Below are 17,736 nucleotides of genomic sequence, written 5' to 3' on the forward strand. Positions count from 1 at the left end.
TCCCAGCACGACTCCAGCCCCTTCATCTGCTTCCCGGAGCCCCTGCCATCTGCGGTGCTTTGCCACCCTCCTCTGGCCCTTTTCTTCTCCACAGCAGCCTCCGTGGAGGCTCTGAAGCCTGTGAACACGTGTGAGGTCCATGGGGGTTCTCCACTTCTCGCGATGGAGCAGAAACATGAAGTCACTAAAAGTTCATGCAAACAGCTTAGCTGGGAAGCTCACATCTTCACAGACTGTTTTTTCTGCAGCAGAGTAAAAGCAATTAGTTTTCCACCAGGGTAGGAACAAGGAGCGGACGTGAGCAGTGGCGCCCTCGTGTGGCCAGTCCTATGCGCCTAGCGGACTTGAGTCCGCGCTGACAGACCCCACGTGACCTCACTGGAGGCACAAATTTTTAATTTGATTGAAATGTAGTTGATTTATAATGTCGTGTTAATTTCCGCTGCACAGCAGAGTGATTCAGTCGTACATACATACATATATATTCCTTTCCATACCACTACTACTACGTTGCTTCAGTCGTGTCCGACTGTGTGCGACCCCATAGACGGCAGCCCACTAGGCTCCTCTGTCCCTGGGATTCTCCAGGCAAGAACACTGCAGTGGGTCGCCATTGCCTTCCCCATTCCTTTCCATATTCTCTCCCATTGTGGTTTATCGCAGGATATTGAACAGTTCCCGGTGCTGCACAGTAGGAGCTCCGTTGTTTATCCATCCTATAAGCAACAGTTTGCATCTGCTAATCCCAGACTCTCTCTCCGTCGCGCCCCTGAGCCGCGGCCACCACAAGTCCGTTCTCTCTGTGAGTCTGTTCCCGTTTTGCAGATAAGCGCATATGCCTTGTATTTTAGAGTCCACATATAAGTGATATCATACGGTATTTGTCTATTTCTGACTTACTTCATTGAGTATGACAGTCTCTAGGTCCATCCAGGTTGCCACAGATGGTAGGATGTCATTCTCTTTAACGGCTGAGTAATATTCCATTGTGTCGTTGTGAAGTCATCTCTGACTCTTTGTGACCCCGTGGACTGCAGCAGGGCAGGCTTCCCTGTCCTTCACTGTCTCCTGGAGTTTGCTCAAACTCATGTCCACTGAGTCGGTGATGCCATCCAACGTTCCCATCCTCTGTTGCTGCCTTCTCCTCCTGCCTCAATCTATCCCAGCATCAGGGTCTTTTACAGTAAGTCAGTTCTTCGCATCAGGTGGCCAAAATATTGGAGCTTCAGCTTCAGCATCAGTCCTTCCAGTGAACACATATATTTTCCACACCTTCTTTATCCATTTATTCAGGGCTCACATTCTCCAGGTCTCCTTGGCAGCAGCACAGGCTCCTTCTCCTCCTGTGACCTCACAGCCCCTCGGTGACCCGTGTCTGGTTTGCTCCCTCCTGGGTCCTCTCCACCCAGCAGCCCTCTCCCTGCCCCCAGGACTCTCTCTTGCTGAGCCCCGGCTTCCACCTTCCAGGAGGAACATCTGGCATGCTGTGGTCTTCAGGACAGTGCTGGAGTATCCTGCACTGAGGCCTCTTGCACACCTACTTGTGGGTGGACACGCAGAAGAGCAAGCCAGGGAACAGGCTGCGTGTCCAGGGTCACAAGAGGGGACCACACCCACAGGCCCCACCTTTAGCTCAGCTGGGTTCCTAGATGGCAGGGTCTGTTCCCTGCAGCTCCTTCTAGAGCCGTGTGGAAGTGTCTGCTGAGTGACTGGTCTCGGCCAGGAGGCAGTGGGGGCGGGGAAGGGGTGCGCAGCCTAGGACACCACCAAGGGCTTTGCCCAGCCCTGCCATTCCCCTGGCGACCTGTTCACCAGACACCCTACCAAGCCTTGAGGGGGCATGCGGGGCACGGAAAACATGCCCTTAGCTGTGTGGGGCAGGCGTGGAGGGCTGCACTGTTTCACTAAACCTAGAGAGCAAGTGTTCAGGAAGGTCACATGAGTCCATGGGTCACACGGGCCAGGGCTGAGTGAGGTCTCTGACCTGGGGTGTCTTCCATGCGCTGTGGGCAGGGTGCCCGCCCAGACGCACTCTACCTGCCTTTTCTCTCAGGAGCTGTGGGAAATGGGGGTTGAGGCTCAGGGTCGATGGAGGCAGCAGCCACTCTTGGCAGCAGAGGAGCAGAGACCCCCAGCCTGCCCCTATCCACTGGGCATTGCTCCCATTGGCAGCAAAGAAGCAGAGACCCCCAGCCTGCTCCCCTAGCCACTGGGCATTGCTCCCAGGCCTTGCGCCACAGTCTGAACAGCTCCCTTGCGTGTCCCTCTGGGATGCACTGTTGGCGTGGTCACTCCGAGGGCTCTCGTGGAACGCTCAGCTGTGCCCAGGCAAGGTGCCTCTCTGCTCCTTTGGGAGCCTCCCGGGCTCTGGGTGCAAAGGCCAGCTGTGCCGTTCAGCACCGCTCTGTCCCCGTGCTCAGCCTGGCCTGGCTGGGTGTCCTGGGCCAGGGCCTCCCGAAGGCGGGCAGGCAGCCAGGGCACTGTGCCCTCATGGCGGGTGGGCGTGGTTTCCATCAGCAGAAGTGGTGCCTGAGACACCGATTTCTGGGACACCCTGGAGCAGGGGTCTGGCTCAGTGGAACACACAGGTGTCCTGAGCCTCTGCGACACAGCAGGAGTGTGCAGGACTCAGAGGCTGGGGTGCACGAAGACAAGGGCCAGGCCTGTGGCTGCTGCGGCCCGGGGGGTCAGCCCTGGCTGAGAAGAGCCTCAGCATTGGGTTGGCAGCAGGTCAGGAGGGGCGGTCTCTAAGATGGGTAGACCCAGGCCCCGGCAGCACAGAGAGGGCCATGACCCCCACCCCACTCAGGAGGAGCGCCTGTCCTTGGCCCAGAAGTGTGTCCCTCCCCAACACTGAGGGCCCATCCTCAGTGACCCAGAGGCTGGGACTCTGAGCTGCTCTGCTTATCTCCCCAGCATCTTAAAGTCCTTCCTATTAGGATGCGAGACGGCCTCGCCAGGGACGCAGCTGAGCCACCAATCGGACCAACCTGTTTCTCAAGTCTGGCTCCCATGAGGCCTGTGAGACTGGGTGTTTTTAACTATAAGCCTGGAATAGTAACACCATCCACAGAGTAACCTGGGTCCAGCCGGGCTAGTGTAAGCAGAGAGGCACTTGCTCTAGGCTGTTGGGAACTTTGCAGAAACTCTAGAGGACCAGAGGAAGCGGCCTGGATGGGAAAAGGCCGGGGTCCTGCCTGCCGCTATGGGGGACGCCCCCCGTCCCCACCCATTCTGGCAGGGACCCTGGAGCTGCAGCCGCTCCTGCATGACAGTGTGGCCATCCCCACACAAAGGGACACAGTCCTGCGCCCTCCCCCAGATGGAGACCCAGACTCTCAGCCACTGCTTCCATCTCTGGGAGGTACTCATTTCTTCTGGGGTTTTGTCGACCCCGTGGAAGATCACAAAGTCACTGCCAGCACCAGCACCCCTGGTTTAAGAAGTGGTAATAGAAAGGCGTGTGTGGGGGGACTTCCCTGGCAGCGCAGCAGACTGCAATGGTTAAGAATTCGCCTTCCAAAGCAGGGGGTGCAGGTTCGACCCCTGCCTGAGGGATTAAGATCCCACATGCCTCCCTGGCCAAGAAAACCAAAACGTAAAAACAGAAGCAAGATCGTAACACATTCAACAAAGACTTTAAAAATGGTCCACATCAATACTAATAATAATTATAATAATAATAACACCTTACAAAAAAGGAAAGGTATAGGCACAAAGAGCTGACTCATTTGAAAAGACTCTGATGCAGGGAGGGATTGGGGGCAGGAGCAGAAGGGAACGACAGAGCACGAGATGGCTGGATGGCATCACCGACTCAATGGACATGGGTTTGGGTGAATTCCGGGAAATGGTGATGGACAGGAGGCCTGGCATACTGCGGTCCATGGGGTCACAAAGAGTCAGACACGACTGAGCGACTGAACTGAACTGAACTGAACTGAATAGAGACAGAAAGGTAAATTAGCTTGTCTGTAATACATAAGCATATATAAATACAGGCTAACAGAATTTTGATGCATTTGAAAGACCAAGATATACTCGACGTCACGTTTCAGAGTGAGTTGCCAGGACTTCCCCAGTGGTCCAGTAGTGAAGCATCTGCCTGTCTGAGCCCCGTGTGTGGAACATGAACCTACCCGAGACTTCTGGACCCCCGACCCTGAGCTCATACTCAGCACCTGTGTGATGGTGGAGTGCTGTACACGCCTGTGTCTTTAGAGCTGGGGGAGAGATGGGCATTTGGTTCTATTTTTTTTTTAAGGTTTTATTTACTTATTTGTATGTTTGTTTATTTTTGGCTGTGCTCAGCCTTCGTTGCTGTGCTCCGGCTTTCTCTAGTTGCGGGGCAGAGGCTACTCCATTGCAGTCTGCAGGCTTCTCATTGTGGAGGCTTTTCTTGTCGCGGAGCACACAGGAAGCATGTTGGTTGCAGCATGTGGGATCTTCCCAGACCAGGGGTCGAACCTGTGTCCCCTGCATTGGCAGGTGGATTCTTAAACCACCACACCACCAGGGAAGTCCCAAATGCTCAGCTCCTGACAGGCAGCTGAGGTCTCAGGGCTACCTGGTGTCAGTCAGAGATTCCATCTCCCTGAGGGCCCAGGAGTGAGCCAAAAATAGTGTCACAAGAAGAGATTTTTGCCAAAAAAAAAAAAAAAAAAAGCAAGCCTGGTTTTGCTCAAAACCATAGCTTCTATTGGGGCCTGCCCTGGCCCCAGCAGAGCATCCTAACTTTTCTTAGACACACTGTGTGCCATCGAATGTGCTGGGTCATCAACCCAAGGGGAGAGCTGCTTGTCCGGAGGCTGGACCTGCTGCACAGCCTTTGCTGTGCCGGAGCCGCGCCCTTCCCGGTGGTACGCGAGAAGCCCCGTCAAACGCCGCACATTCTTTCGCTGGCTGAGAGTGCAAGGCGTGACAGTTTGCCTTTCACTTGGAATATTTCGACTTGCCTGCCCTCGCATGCAACAGAAACCCCAAACAACAGTGGCTTCATTTAGACAGGAGTCTGTATTAATATCTCCTGTCTGAGAAACCCGGGCTAGGCAGTGGCTGGCACTGGTTTAGCAGCTTGAGGATATCGGAGTCAAGGTCTTGCAGTTTTGTGTGTGTGTCTGTGTGCGTTTTCCCTCAGTTGTTGCTCTGGCTCCAGCCATCATGGCTTTGCTCTTGACAAGAGAAAGGAAAAATCAGGGGAAAGGAGGAAGTGGGAGTGCCTACCTCAGGAAAGCAGCACTTTCACAGAACTCTCTGGAAGATTTATGCTTATATTTTGCTGGGCAGAACTGAGCCACCCTGACTGCAGGGAAGGGGTGAGGATTGCCTTAAAAAAAAACAAACCTGAGCACATTTGCACCCCCAAGGCGACCTGAATTCTGTAGGTTAGAAAGCAGAGGAGAATGCTGACATGATGTTCTCTGCCACACGCACCGCATGGGGTTGTTTGGATGCCCAGATGGGCCTTAGCAAGCTGCCTGAGTGCACTGCGTGCTCCAGGATGCAGGCCGGGGTCTTCAGCAACAAGAATCCCTTCCCACCTCCCCTTTCTGTATTCTGCAGAGGTGCCAGCAGGGCTTGGGGCTGGGGTCAGTGAGCACAAGTCAGAGGGGAAGAGCTAGCCAAAGGTCAGGTTCCCACCCTTCCCCCAGCTCTGCCCAGGGTCCCTGGCCCCTGAGCCTCCCAGGTGGGGACTCGGGCGGGGACAGGGAAATTCCCTTTCTGGCTGTCTAGAAGCCCCGCGACCTGGATAGGGCCCCTTTGCAGCGTGATCACACCCTCAGTTGAAAATCACACAAGGGCACCTCCCCCAGTGGTGGCGGAACTCAGGAACAGGGCCCACCCCGCCCTCACACCCTCCCAGCCCAGGAAGCTGCAGGAGCCCTTCTGTCTCCTGGGAGAGGGAGCCCCCAGGTCCTGAGGAGCCAGGGTCAGGTGCAAGGTGAAGGGCTGGCTGGGGGGCAGGCGGTCCTGGGAAAGGCCGAGAGTGGGGAGCGGAAGACAGAGCACGAGGAGGACAGGACAGGGCGGAGAGGCTGAGACTCGGAGGGGCGACTGAGACCCACAGATTGGGCACTGAGATCGGGAGACAGAGGAGAGAGAGCGCGCTCTGAGCGCCTTCAGGCTGGGGAGAGGCGGGCAGAGAGGGGACAGAGAGGCTGGCGGGCTGGGCAGAACAAGGGGTCCCTGGACCAGGTCCCGGGATGGCGGGGCGCGGGAAGACCCCTGGCCCAGCTCGGCACCCTGCCCTGAGGCTGCAGGAGTGCCAACATGGCTGCAAAATGCACCTGGGTGACATCATCAGCGTCTTCTTCCGCTTCATCTCGGGGAACCTGGCTCGAGGTGAGGACTGCCTGGGCTGGACTGGGGACCAGGGTGCAGGAAGGGGCAGGCTTGGGGCTTAAAACCGTGCCCTCCAGGAATGGGGCGGGGATGATGGGGGGTGGAGGTGGTCCTGAAAGCAGGACAGGAAGGCACCCCAGCCTTAGAGTCCTGTCCTGTGACAGGTGGACAGTGAGTACCAAGCCGGGGTTTCCCCACCCGTCGGCCTGGGGAGAAAAGCGGGTGGGAGGGGGCTTCTTCTGCAGGGCTCATGGACTCAGGTACATCCCAGGCGGGAGGGAGCCGGCGCTCTCCAGCCGGCCTACCTGCCCTGTACATACCGACCTCATTGCTGGGGTCTTCTCCTCTCGTCCCTCCCTTTCTGGAGACTCCTCTGCTCCTGCATCAAAAACTGATATGACATCTGCAGCATAGATGAGAGAACACGAGCAGCCTGTGTAAAGGCCTGTGTATGGAAAGTGCTCGAGGGGTACAGAGCCTGCTGCACCAAGTACTTGTCAAACTCACGAATGATGTTTTAAGAAGGATAGAAATTGAAAATTGAATATATAATCCATCATCTCAAAAATCAGTCAAATAATAATGGTTTAAAACCTTCAAAAGCAGTAATGAAACTCTTGGAATAGAAGAGATGATTCTGGGACTACCCTGGTGGTCCATTGGCTAAGACTCTCCCCTCCCAAAGCAGGGAGCCCGAGTTCGATCCCTGGTCAGGGAACTAGAGCTCACAAGCTGTGACTAAAGATTCTGCATGCCACAACAAAGATGGAAGACTGGCACAGCCAAATAAATGCATCAAGGCAGGCTTTTGATACAGTGAAGGTTTGTAGAGGGAGCTCAGATGGGAGTATGCGTTTGAGGAGGGAGCCGGTTGCAACCTTAGGGGTTTCCAGGGAGCATTCGGGCCATGCAGTTGTCAGGAATGGGAGCCCAGGGTCACTCCCCAGCTTTTCAAAAGAAGGGGAATTTTGCCCCGCCTCCCCGCCACTTCCCACCCCATCTCTGTTCATGATGCCGCTAATCCCTGCCTCCCAGTTGCTAGACTTCCCCTCTCTAGGCTGTTGTTATTTTCGGGGAGGACAAAACTTTGAAGATGTTGGTCCTTGAAGACAGACATCTGGGGTGTGGACCCAGGGGCAGAAGGAGGTGCCTGGAGTCACCAAGCCTTTGGCGGTGGAGACCCAGTTTTGATTCCTGGGTCTGGAAGATTCTCTGGAGAAGAAAATGGCACCCCACTCCAGTAGTCTTGCCTGGAGAATGCCATGGTCAGAGAAGCCTGGCGGGCTACAGTCTATGGGGTCGCAAGAGTAGGACACGACTTAGCAACTAACCCGCTAGCTGCTCCCACTCACCGCTGCTGGTTGGTGACCTGGAGCGTCTCTCCTGGCCACCCTGCACCCCCTCCTCACTAACCAGAGTGGCCGGAACAGCACCTGCTCCACAGGGCAGCCGCGAGGGCCGGGGGGCACCCTTGCTCAGTGGAGCTTCAGTCCATGGGCGTCTTCATTGCTGGTGGCTTCAGGCATCTTTTCTAAATCTTTTTACCTGCCTGATACCTCAGCAGGTTCAGGGCTGCTTTCTCGTACTCCCTCTCTCTCAGTCTTTCTAGAAAGGGGAGGAGGATACTGCGGGCCTCAGGTCCCTCATCTGACAACAATCAGAGGCTGGGTTTGCTGGTCTCCGTCTGAGCCCCTTCCAACTCTGGAGGCTGCTGGTTCTGGGATTCACAGCCTGGCTGGGGTGGGAGGGGCTGCCTGGGGACAGGGAGCGGGGAGTTAAGCCAGGGGCGACCGCTAAAGCACAAGTACTTGACTTCAACTTGCAAAACAATCTGAAGGAAGCTGATTCTTTGTCACCTCTGACTCTTTCAGTTGCTCTGTGCAGTTGCTCTTTCCAGCCCTTTGCATAAAAGTTTGTGCTCCTCCAGTGGTCATCTTTCAGGTGTTAGTGGGTGCTCAGGAAAGCCTTGTAGCTCCAGACTGTCATTCACCCAGAATCCCTTCTTCTGACTCGTCTCAGGCTTCAGGTTGGAGCCGGAGGGCAGGGCACGGGCACCTCTGAGCATCTTTGCTCCTCCTCTGCAATGCTCCGGCTCAGAGCGCTGGCCAGGTCAGTGCCACCACCCAGCAGCTTAGCCTCGACTCCCAACTTTTGAGACTTCCCCTCTCCAGGCAGTGTTTCTTGGAGGAGGACAGACCCCTAGTTCTCTTCCACAGGGTCTGAGGGGCCCTGCAGAAACGTGGCCTCTGCCTCCGTGACTGTCGCTGCACAGGTGTCCAGGTCCCTGCCATCTCCCTGCCTGCCTCTGGCCAGTGTAGCCAGGACCATCACCTGACCTCCTCCAGGCGTGAGTCACACCCGCCTGGCCCTGCACCCCCCAGACTCCGCGGACACATGCCCAGATGCCTACAGGCTTCCCAGAAGCCCTTCAGTTGGACAGAGGCCAAAGGCCCCCTGGACGGGAGAGGGGTGGAGGGAAGACGCCCCAGCACACCAACCGGCCTTTCCAGGACCTTCCCTCCCTTCGCCTCACCAGCCTTTTTCTTCTCTGCCCTCTGGTGGGGCCAAGAGGATGAGTCACAGAGTCAGTTTCTCAGTCCCCTCATGTGACCTGCAGAACTGGTCTTGGCCTTGCTGACCTCTGCCCAAACCCAACAGGAAAAGTCACACTTAATACCTGGATGTCAAACGTGGAATCCACACCAAGATGGGGAGGGCCTCAACTTCTGGGCCTTTTATCACACCTTGCAGCTGGTGCCCAGGCCCAGGGCTCCCAGGGACAAGGTAGGGATGGGGCAGAGGCCAGGAGGGGCCAGGAGAGAGGGCTTGGGCTCCAGAATGAGGCAGCAGAGGCCCCAGGTTACAGACAAAGGTGGGTACTGCTGGCTTGAATTGTCAAAGCATCCTTCTCAATGTGTTAAAAATATCATTCTACAAATAGACAGCATGTGTCAGGTCCTACTGAAGTCCTTAATGAGGCAACCAGCAGAGTGACAAAGCAAAAAAGAAACAGAGATTTTTAGAGGGGCTGGAAATAAAAGAAACGTGGACATGTTACTGCTCAGGCATGAAACTAAGAAAGATTCAGGGCGGAAGCCACCACCTGTGCGGTTATCTTCTCCCCCAGAGAGGAGAGGACGCCATCGCGTCTTCTCAGCTTTACAGGCTTGTGAAACGTCTGGGACCTTCACCACTTAGTTCTGCTCCCCTGGCCAGTCAGGTGCCCTGCAGGCATTGGACGTGCCCCAGCAGGGCCCAGAAGATCAGCCATGCTCTTGGGTTTTATTTCTATATTTTGAAAACAACGTTTAAACAACCAAGAACCTTAGCTCTGCCACTTGTGGCTGTTACAAGGTGAAAGGACAGTCAACATTTCACACATTTATTTGAGTGCAGCAGCCCCAAACCAAAGGTGTTGCTGTGCTGTGCTTAGTCGCTCAGTCGTGTCCAGCCCTTTGCGACCCCTTGGACTGTAGCCCACCAGATTCCTCTGTCCATGGAATTTTCCAAGCAAGAATACTGGAGTGGGCTGCCATTTCCTTCTCCAGGGGATCTTCCTGACCGAGGGATGGAAACCGTGTCTCATTGCAGACAGACTCTTTACCACTGAGCCCCCTGGGAAGCCAGGTTGTTGGGAGCATACCCCTGAAAGGAGCCGGTGGGGAGGTTTTTTATAAAGAGCCAGAAGCAAAGCAAAGAAGCTGATTGGCTGCAGCTTAAGCTATTGTCTTAGTTGTCTGTCTGTGATTGGTTGCTCGTAAGCTGCCTTTTCTTGGATTCAAGTGCGTTCACTCTGGCTTTTTAGGTTTTGGTTTGCTTGCATGAGCTATCAAGGCATCAAAGCCACCTCAGTCCAATGGCCTCTTGTTTGTTTGTTTGTTTAATTAACTTATTTATGTATTTGGTTGCCCCGAGTCTTTGTTGCAGCACACGGAATCTTTCACCAGGGTGCACGAACTCTCTAGTTGCGGCACACGGGCCTCGTTGCTCCGAAGCCTGTGGGATCTTAGATCCGCAGCTAGAGACCGAACCAGCATCCCCTACATTGCAAGGCAAATTCTTAACCACTGGCCCACGAGGGAAGTCCCTGGCCTCTTGTTCAGTTGCTTTAACAATTCCTCCCTTTGGGTCATCCTCTCCTGCATAAGAGATTGACCAACAACTTGGTATTACTGGGAATTCCTTGATGGTCCAGTGGTCAGGACTGGGTGCTTTCACTGCTGAAGGCCCAGATTTGATCCCTGGTAGAGGAACCAAAATCCCACAAGCCATGTGTGGCCAGAAAAAAAGTAAATAAAAAATTTTCAGTTTGCAATTCCTGTCATTCTCAGTGGCCCTCAGGTGATGCGCCTCATCGTGCACCTCATAGGTTTTGCCGTTGGCCACGGAGAGTTGTTTTTGCTCTTCATCTCATTGTCCGCCGTGTTTCTGTCACTCCAAGCTCAGTGAGGCCACCTGATGTACTGCTCAGGAGCTCAGACTCGTATTTAAGACCCCTGAGAGCACACAGCCCACCAGGGAGACTCCAGTGGTGACTGTCGAGAGGTCAATACCAAAAGTCTGAGTATACTTCTTATTTAGGGCCAAGTCAGTTGGTATCAAGTAAATCAAATAATGTACCCGAAAAGGCATCAGCCTTTTTTTCAGCCAAGTGGCTTATTTTTGCAATTCTTGTATTTGAGTTTCTTTTATACCAGAGTTGTTGACCCAAGTGCACCAGGAGGCCATTGCTGTGGTACAGATTCCTCCTCATTCAGCCAGCAGGTAATCTAAAGCACTTCTATTACCTGAAACCACTTTATTGGCTCAAAATAACCCCTAAGTCAGAGAGGCATATTTGGAAGTGGCATAGTTTCCTACCCCTCATTCGTCACCTTTTAAATTTATCCAAGAAGTCTCACAGTCTAGACTGTGAGTTGGTAGTTGGCTGCATCTCACTGAACCAGTCTCTTAGTCCTGAGAAGAGGTGAGTTCAGTTAAACAGTTGCCCCTTTGGCAACCATAAATCTGTTCTCTATGTGTGTGAGTCTATTTATTTTTCATAGATGAACTCATTTGTGTCATATTTTAGATTCAACATATAGATGATATCATACGGTATTTGTCTTTCTCTTTCTGACTTACTTCACTTAGTATGATCATCTCTAGGGCCATCTATGTTGGTACAAATGGCATTATTTCATTATTTTTTATGGCTGAGTATTATTCCCTTGTGTATATATATATATATTAATTAAGAATATTGAATAAGTTTCTAAATTCTGAAGAGATCAGGTAGAGAGAAAAGGATAAATATATGCCATTTTTGTTTACAAAAGTATACTTTACCAAATTTCTGTGATATACATTACTTAAAAGAAAGGAGAAACGGGGTTCTTTTAATCTGGAAAACAAATTATTTAAAAAATCAGCAGTTTCTCAAACAAAGTCGTAAAATTATAATTACTCCCATCAGCACTTTCATCCTCATGTAATTAATACCTTTCCTTCTCCATTATGGTTTATTATGGCATACTGAATGCAGTTCCCTGTGCTATAGACTAGGATCTTGTTGTTTATGCACCCTATATATAATAATTTGCATATGCTAACTCCAAACTCCCAGTCCATCCACCCTTACCCTACCTCCCCTTTGGCAACCTTAAGTCTGTTCTCTATGTCTCTGAGTCTGTTTCTTTTTCATAGATAAGCTCATTTGTGTCATATTTTAGATTCCACATATTGGTGATATCATACGGCATTTGTCTTTCTCTTTCTGACTTACTTCACTTAATATGATGATCTCTAGGGCCATCTATGTTGGTGCAAATGGCATTATTTTATTCTTTCAGCTATAAAGCTGAGTATTATTCCATTGTGTGTGTATATATATATCTCAGTCTTCTTTATCCATTCACCTGTTGATGGACATGTAAGTTGTTTCCATGCTTGGCTATTGTAAATACTCCTGCTGTGAACACTGATGTGCATGCATCTTTTCAAAATTAGAGTTTTCTTTGGATATATGCCTATGAGTGGGATTGCTGGATCATATGGCAACTCTGGAACATATGGCAGAGATCAAATTGCCAACATCTGCTGGATCATTGAAAAGGCAAGAGAGTTCCAGAAAAACAACTATTTCTGCTTTATTGACTGTGCCAAAGCCTTTGACTGTGTGGATCACAATAAACGGTGGGAAATTCTGAAAGAGATGGGAATACCAGACCACCTGACCTGCCTCTTGAGAAATCTGTATGCAGGTCAAGAAGCAACAGTTAGAACTGGACATGGAACAACAGACTGGCTGTATATTGTCACCCTGCTTATTTAACTTCTATGCAGAGTACATCATGAGAAACACTGGGCTGGAGGAAGTACAAGTTGGAATCAAGATTGCTGGGAGAAATATCAATAACCTCAGATATGCAGTTGACACCACCCTTAGAAAGTGTCAGAAGAACCACCCTTAGAAACTGTCAGAAGAACAGCAGAAAGTGAAGAAGAACTAAAGAGCCTCTTGATGAAAGTAAAAGAGGAGAGTGAAAAAGTTGGCTTAAAGCTCAACATTCAGAAAACTAAGATCATGGCATCCAGTCTCATCACTTCATGGCAAATAGGTGGAGAAACAGTGGAAATAGTGACAGACTTTATTTTGGGGGGCTCCAAAATCACTACAAATAGTGACTGTTGCCATGAAATTAAAAGATGCTTTCTCCTTGGAAGAAAAGTTATGACCAACCTAGACAGCATATTAAAAAGCAGAGACATTACTTTGCCAACAAAGGTCCATCTAGTCAAGGCTATGGTTTTTCCAGTGGTCATGTATGGATGTGAGAGTTGGACTGTAAAGAAAGCTGAGCGCCGAAGAATTGATGCTTTTGAACTGTGGTGTTGGAGAAGACTCTTGAGAGTCCCTTGGACTGCAAGGAGACCCAACCAGTCCATCCTAAAGGAGATGGGTCCTGGGTGTTCATTGGAAGGACTGGTGTTGAAGCTGAAACTCTAATACTTTGGCCACCTGATGTGAAGAGCTGACTCATTTGAAAAGACCCTGATGCTGGGAAAGATTGAAGGCAGAAAGAAAAGGGGACAACAGAGGATGAGATGGTTGGATGGCATTACCGACTCAATGGACATGAGTTTGAGTAAACTCTGGGAGTTGGTGATAGACAGGGAGGCCTGGCGTGCTGCAATCCATGGGGTCGCAAAGAGTCAGACATGACTGAGTTACTGAACTAAACTGAATGGCAAATCTATTTTTAGTTTTTTGAGGAATCTCCATATTGTTTTCCAAAGTGTCTGTACCAATTTACATTCCCCTAATACCATGCAATTAATTCCTGATTAACGCTTGACCTTCGGTCGGTAGTTTTGTGAGCGTCCGTTTTCTCCAGCCGCGTTCTGAACATTCTGATTTAGTGCAGTGCTGTTATGATCTTCAAGTTACCAGAAATCTGTACTTGTAAGAATTCTTTCCATATATCTCTTTGAAGAGGAAGCACTTTTGCAAAAGCATCAGAGTAAAACCATCACTGTCTGTAAACGTCAAAAGACTTAAAAGTGACCATGGCTAAATAGCTGATGAGATTTCTTTCTAATGCAGTTGACAAGGAATTTGTATTATGTCTGTGACATACAACATTTTAAGATCATAACTAGAATTATGATTATATTATGCCAGGTCATATCAGATCTCTAGAAATCTTACACAATTTCTCATTCTAAAACAACCAGTTATCCTACTTGAAAACAAAATAACTTTTTTCCCTTAAAAATGCATTTCCCCCTTTTATACCTTCTCTTACCCAAAACACATCCTACTTTTATTGTATACAGTCATTTCTCTTATCATTTCTCATAGTTTTGTTTACATATATTGATTAGATTTCTTAACCCTTAGAAACCTTAGTTTCTAGTGAAACTAAGAAATTAGCAATTATGGACTACTAATGCCAGCATTCTGTAGATTGGCAAACTTATTAATACATTTCATAATTTCTAGAAGCATATTGTCCACAGTGAAGTTTCCAGTGTGGCACAAAACTTGTTTATTAACAGACCCAAATATCTTTCGTCCTTCTGTAATAAGAAGCCAAAAATATGTAAACCCGTGTTCAGTAATAAATGTTTCAGTATTTTACCTTCGTTGGTGGGAGGGCAGCCTCATATGCCGTCTTTTGATGCTCTCACTCAGCCGTGTGAGAACGGGCCTTGGGCCTGGAACACTTTTTTACCAGGAGATATAAAGCGCACACAGGGACTTCCCTGGTGGTCCACTGCCTGAAATTCCGAGCACCCAATGCAGGGGGCCCAAGTCTGATCCCTGCGCGGGCAACTAGAGCCCGCAGGCCGCAACTGAGACCCGGTGCAGTCACATAAGTAATATTTTTTTTTAAAAAAAAGGTCTCACGGTTTGTGCTGGGCTTTTCACCTTGTTTGGGAATATCCCTCCTTGTCTAATTTTTTGAGTGTTCCTTTGTCTCTGCTTAAAGAATCTGCCTGCAGTACAGGAAACCTGGTTTCAATCCCTGGTTCGGGACAGAAATGGCAACCCACTCCAGTATTCTTGCCTTGAGAATTCCATGGACAGAGGAGCCTGGTGGGCTACAGTCCATGGGGTCGTAGAGTCAGACACGACTGAGCGACTATTTTTTTAAGGCATATGCATTCGACGGCAGCTGGCCACTCGCTGTTTCACCCGTTCTCTGCGGGGAGGGGGCAGAGTTCTTCCACTGTGGTATGAGAGGGGTGCTCACAGGTCAGCTGCCCTGTGCCAGGTGCCAGGAGGGCCTGCAGGCCGTGGGGGCCAGTCTCCACCATCAGAATGCATCTTGCTTGGTCTCTTCTCCATGTAAGTAAAGCATCCCATCCAGGGCTGTTTCCCCTGGAGACGCCAACAGAAGGAGATGCAATCGGCAGAAGTGTTTTCAGTCCCTCCCTGGAGCTGGTTCCTGGTGCTCGGTGTTCTTCTCCCTGGGGATTGGTAAAAAGACCGGGTGAGCTTTGAACTGCTTCTGAAGCTGCTTTTCTGTTCTTGTAAAGACGCAACTTGAAAGGCCAGAGCCGCTGTTTTCAGTTCCTCAAAGAATTGCGTTGCTGCCTGAATAATAATGTCAAGGGCTGAACCCACCCATCCAATTTGCTTCTTTATATCAGGGAGAAGATTTCCCACTAAGATGGAAATTTAAAATTTTCTATATTTTAGATTTAGAGCTGCTTGTATCTTTGGAATATTTCAATGCATTGTTCCACAAAGGCTTCAGAATGCTGTCTTTCCCTCTGTATGTATAGTTCTATTTTAGCTTGGGTAGGTAGGCCTCAAAAAGTTCCCATCGGCCCTGAATATCAGTCTCTAATCCAGCCAACTTCTGACTATACAGCTCTTCTTTTCTCTTTTTTAAACAACAATTTTTAAAAATTAATAAATTAATTTTTATTTTTGGCTGCCCTGGGGGCTTTCTCTCGCAGCAATGAAGACCCAGGCCAGCCAAAAATAAAAGTTAATTAATTAGTTGCTGTGAGCAGGGACCATGCTTCATCGCAGGGCATGGCCCTCTCGTCGCGGTGACTTCTGTTGCTGGTGGAGCACAGGCTCTAGGGCACGAGACTCAGTAGCACAGCACACGGGCTCAGTAACTGTGGCGTGTGGGCTTAGTCGCTCCGCGGCATGTGCAGTCTTCCCAGACCAGGGACCACACCTGTATCCCACGTGTTGGCAAGGGGATCCTTATTCACCAGGGAAGTCTAGGGCTCCTCTTAAAGAAAAAGTCATTTCCAATATCTTATCTTCAGGTTTTAGCTGGGACACACAGGAAATACTCTTGGCAGTACTGAACTCTTTAAAAGAGACGATTTTGATTCATTTTGTCTTAGAAACTTCTGCACATCAATTAAAAAAAAATGCATCTCATTGTTTTGGAGAAGTTTGGGATCGATTTTTCCCTAGGGCATTTTGTAAGTGGACAAGTTCATCTAGGTTAAAAGTTCTCCACTGTGGCCACTGTAATTCAAGATTATCTTTGGTTAGGTTCATGCGCTTGTCCAGACAAATGCGGATTCTGGGCCTGTCATTGTATAACAGTTAGTTAGTCCAGATGGAGGAGGCCCAGACTCTTTAGACTCGGAGGAACCCATTTTCTCCTTCCTCTTTTTACTTCAAACAAAATTTTACTCACCTCAGGCCTCGTGGGTAGCCATTCCCTTCTCCAGAGGCTCTTCCTGATCCAGGGATCCAACCGGGGTCTTCAGCATTGCAGGTGGATCCTTTACCAACCTTTACCAGGGAAGCCCACCTCAGGTCCAGCTTAGGTCTGACGCATTCCAGTGGAAGTCAGAGGAATTCATAATGTTTTGTTTGGCCCCAGTGCACCTCGGGACCCAGTCTGGTAAAGGAAATGCTCAGAGAGAGTCAGAGAGCTCGTAACACAAAAACCGTGGAGCTCAGTTATGCAAGGACTTGCCCGTGACCTTCAAGGGTAGTGAGGGAACAGCAAGTGTAAAGGGGTCAGCACGTGGTGGCTGTGCCTGGTTGCTTGTTGCTCCCGGGGCTGTAGGCGGGGGCCGCGGTGTCTCATTTGAACTGCACCTCTGACACCGGAGCTGTGAAAAGGCAAACGCAGGCACAGGCAAGCAGGCAGCGCCACGCCAGCCCACCAGCATGAGCTGCGTGAGATATTTAAATGAGAGGCCATCGCACCGAGGTGCCTCTAATGCCTTGCTAGCCTACGGAAGCAAGCCAAAACCTTAGTCAGAGTCAATGTACTTGAACTCGAGAAAATCGAACTTGAGAACAACCAATCACAAACAGCTGATTAGGCGTTCCCAAATAAGATGACCACTTCAGCCAATCAAATAACTTCCTTGTCCTGCTTCGGCCTCTTCTTTATAAAACCCGGCCCCCAGCCCCTGTTGGTGGAGTGCTCCTAGCTCAAATTAATAGACGTTCATACCACACATACCATAATTAGAGTGTGAAAAGTAAAAAGATGAAAGGTGAAGGTTGTTGTCACGTGCATGCGGAAGTCTCTGCAGCAGTGGTGTGACGGTTTACCTTCTCCACCTGACACCAGGGTGGCCTCCTGAACTGGCTTACCTTACGTTGGTGCATGGCCTTGGGGAAGTTGCTTGGCCTCTCTGAGCCTTAATCTCCTCGCCCATTGAGTGGGTACAACAAAGGGTGGTTTTGAGGGTTCTACCAGAGTCTGTAAAGGGTCAGTGAGGGTCATGCTGTCCCCTGTGATTTTAGGGGCATGGCTGGTGACGTTGGGGATGTCCTGCATGACTCTGAGCTGGAGTTTCCTTCTTTCTGGGCCTAGGTGTCCTTATCTGTGAAATTAGAGCTGGAGAAGGCAATTTTCGAGGCCAAGTACCAGCTCTAAAATCTGTGATTTCTCCCCATCCCCTTTACCCAGG

At 50.3% G+C, this 17,736-nt stretch overlaps 1 protein-coding gene across 1 annotated transcript in view; it reads left to right on the plus strand.

The window, feature by feature from the left end:
• KCNIP3 (potassium voltage-gated channel interacting protein 3) overlaps positions 1-17,736 on the plus strand; it is a 91,779-nt gene that overhangs the window by 16,273 nt on the left and 57,770 nt on the right. The window lies entirely within an intron of this gene.

The sequence above is a fragment of the Bubalus bubalis genome, chromosome 12 (genome assembly GCF_019923935.1).
Source record: "Bubalus bubalis isolate 160015118507 breed Murrah chromosome 12, NDDB_SH_1, whole genome shotgun sequence".
Lineage (NCBI taxonomy): Eukaryota > Metazoa > Chordata > Mammalia > Artiodactyla > Bovidae > Bubalus > Bubalus bubalis.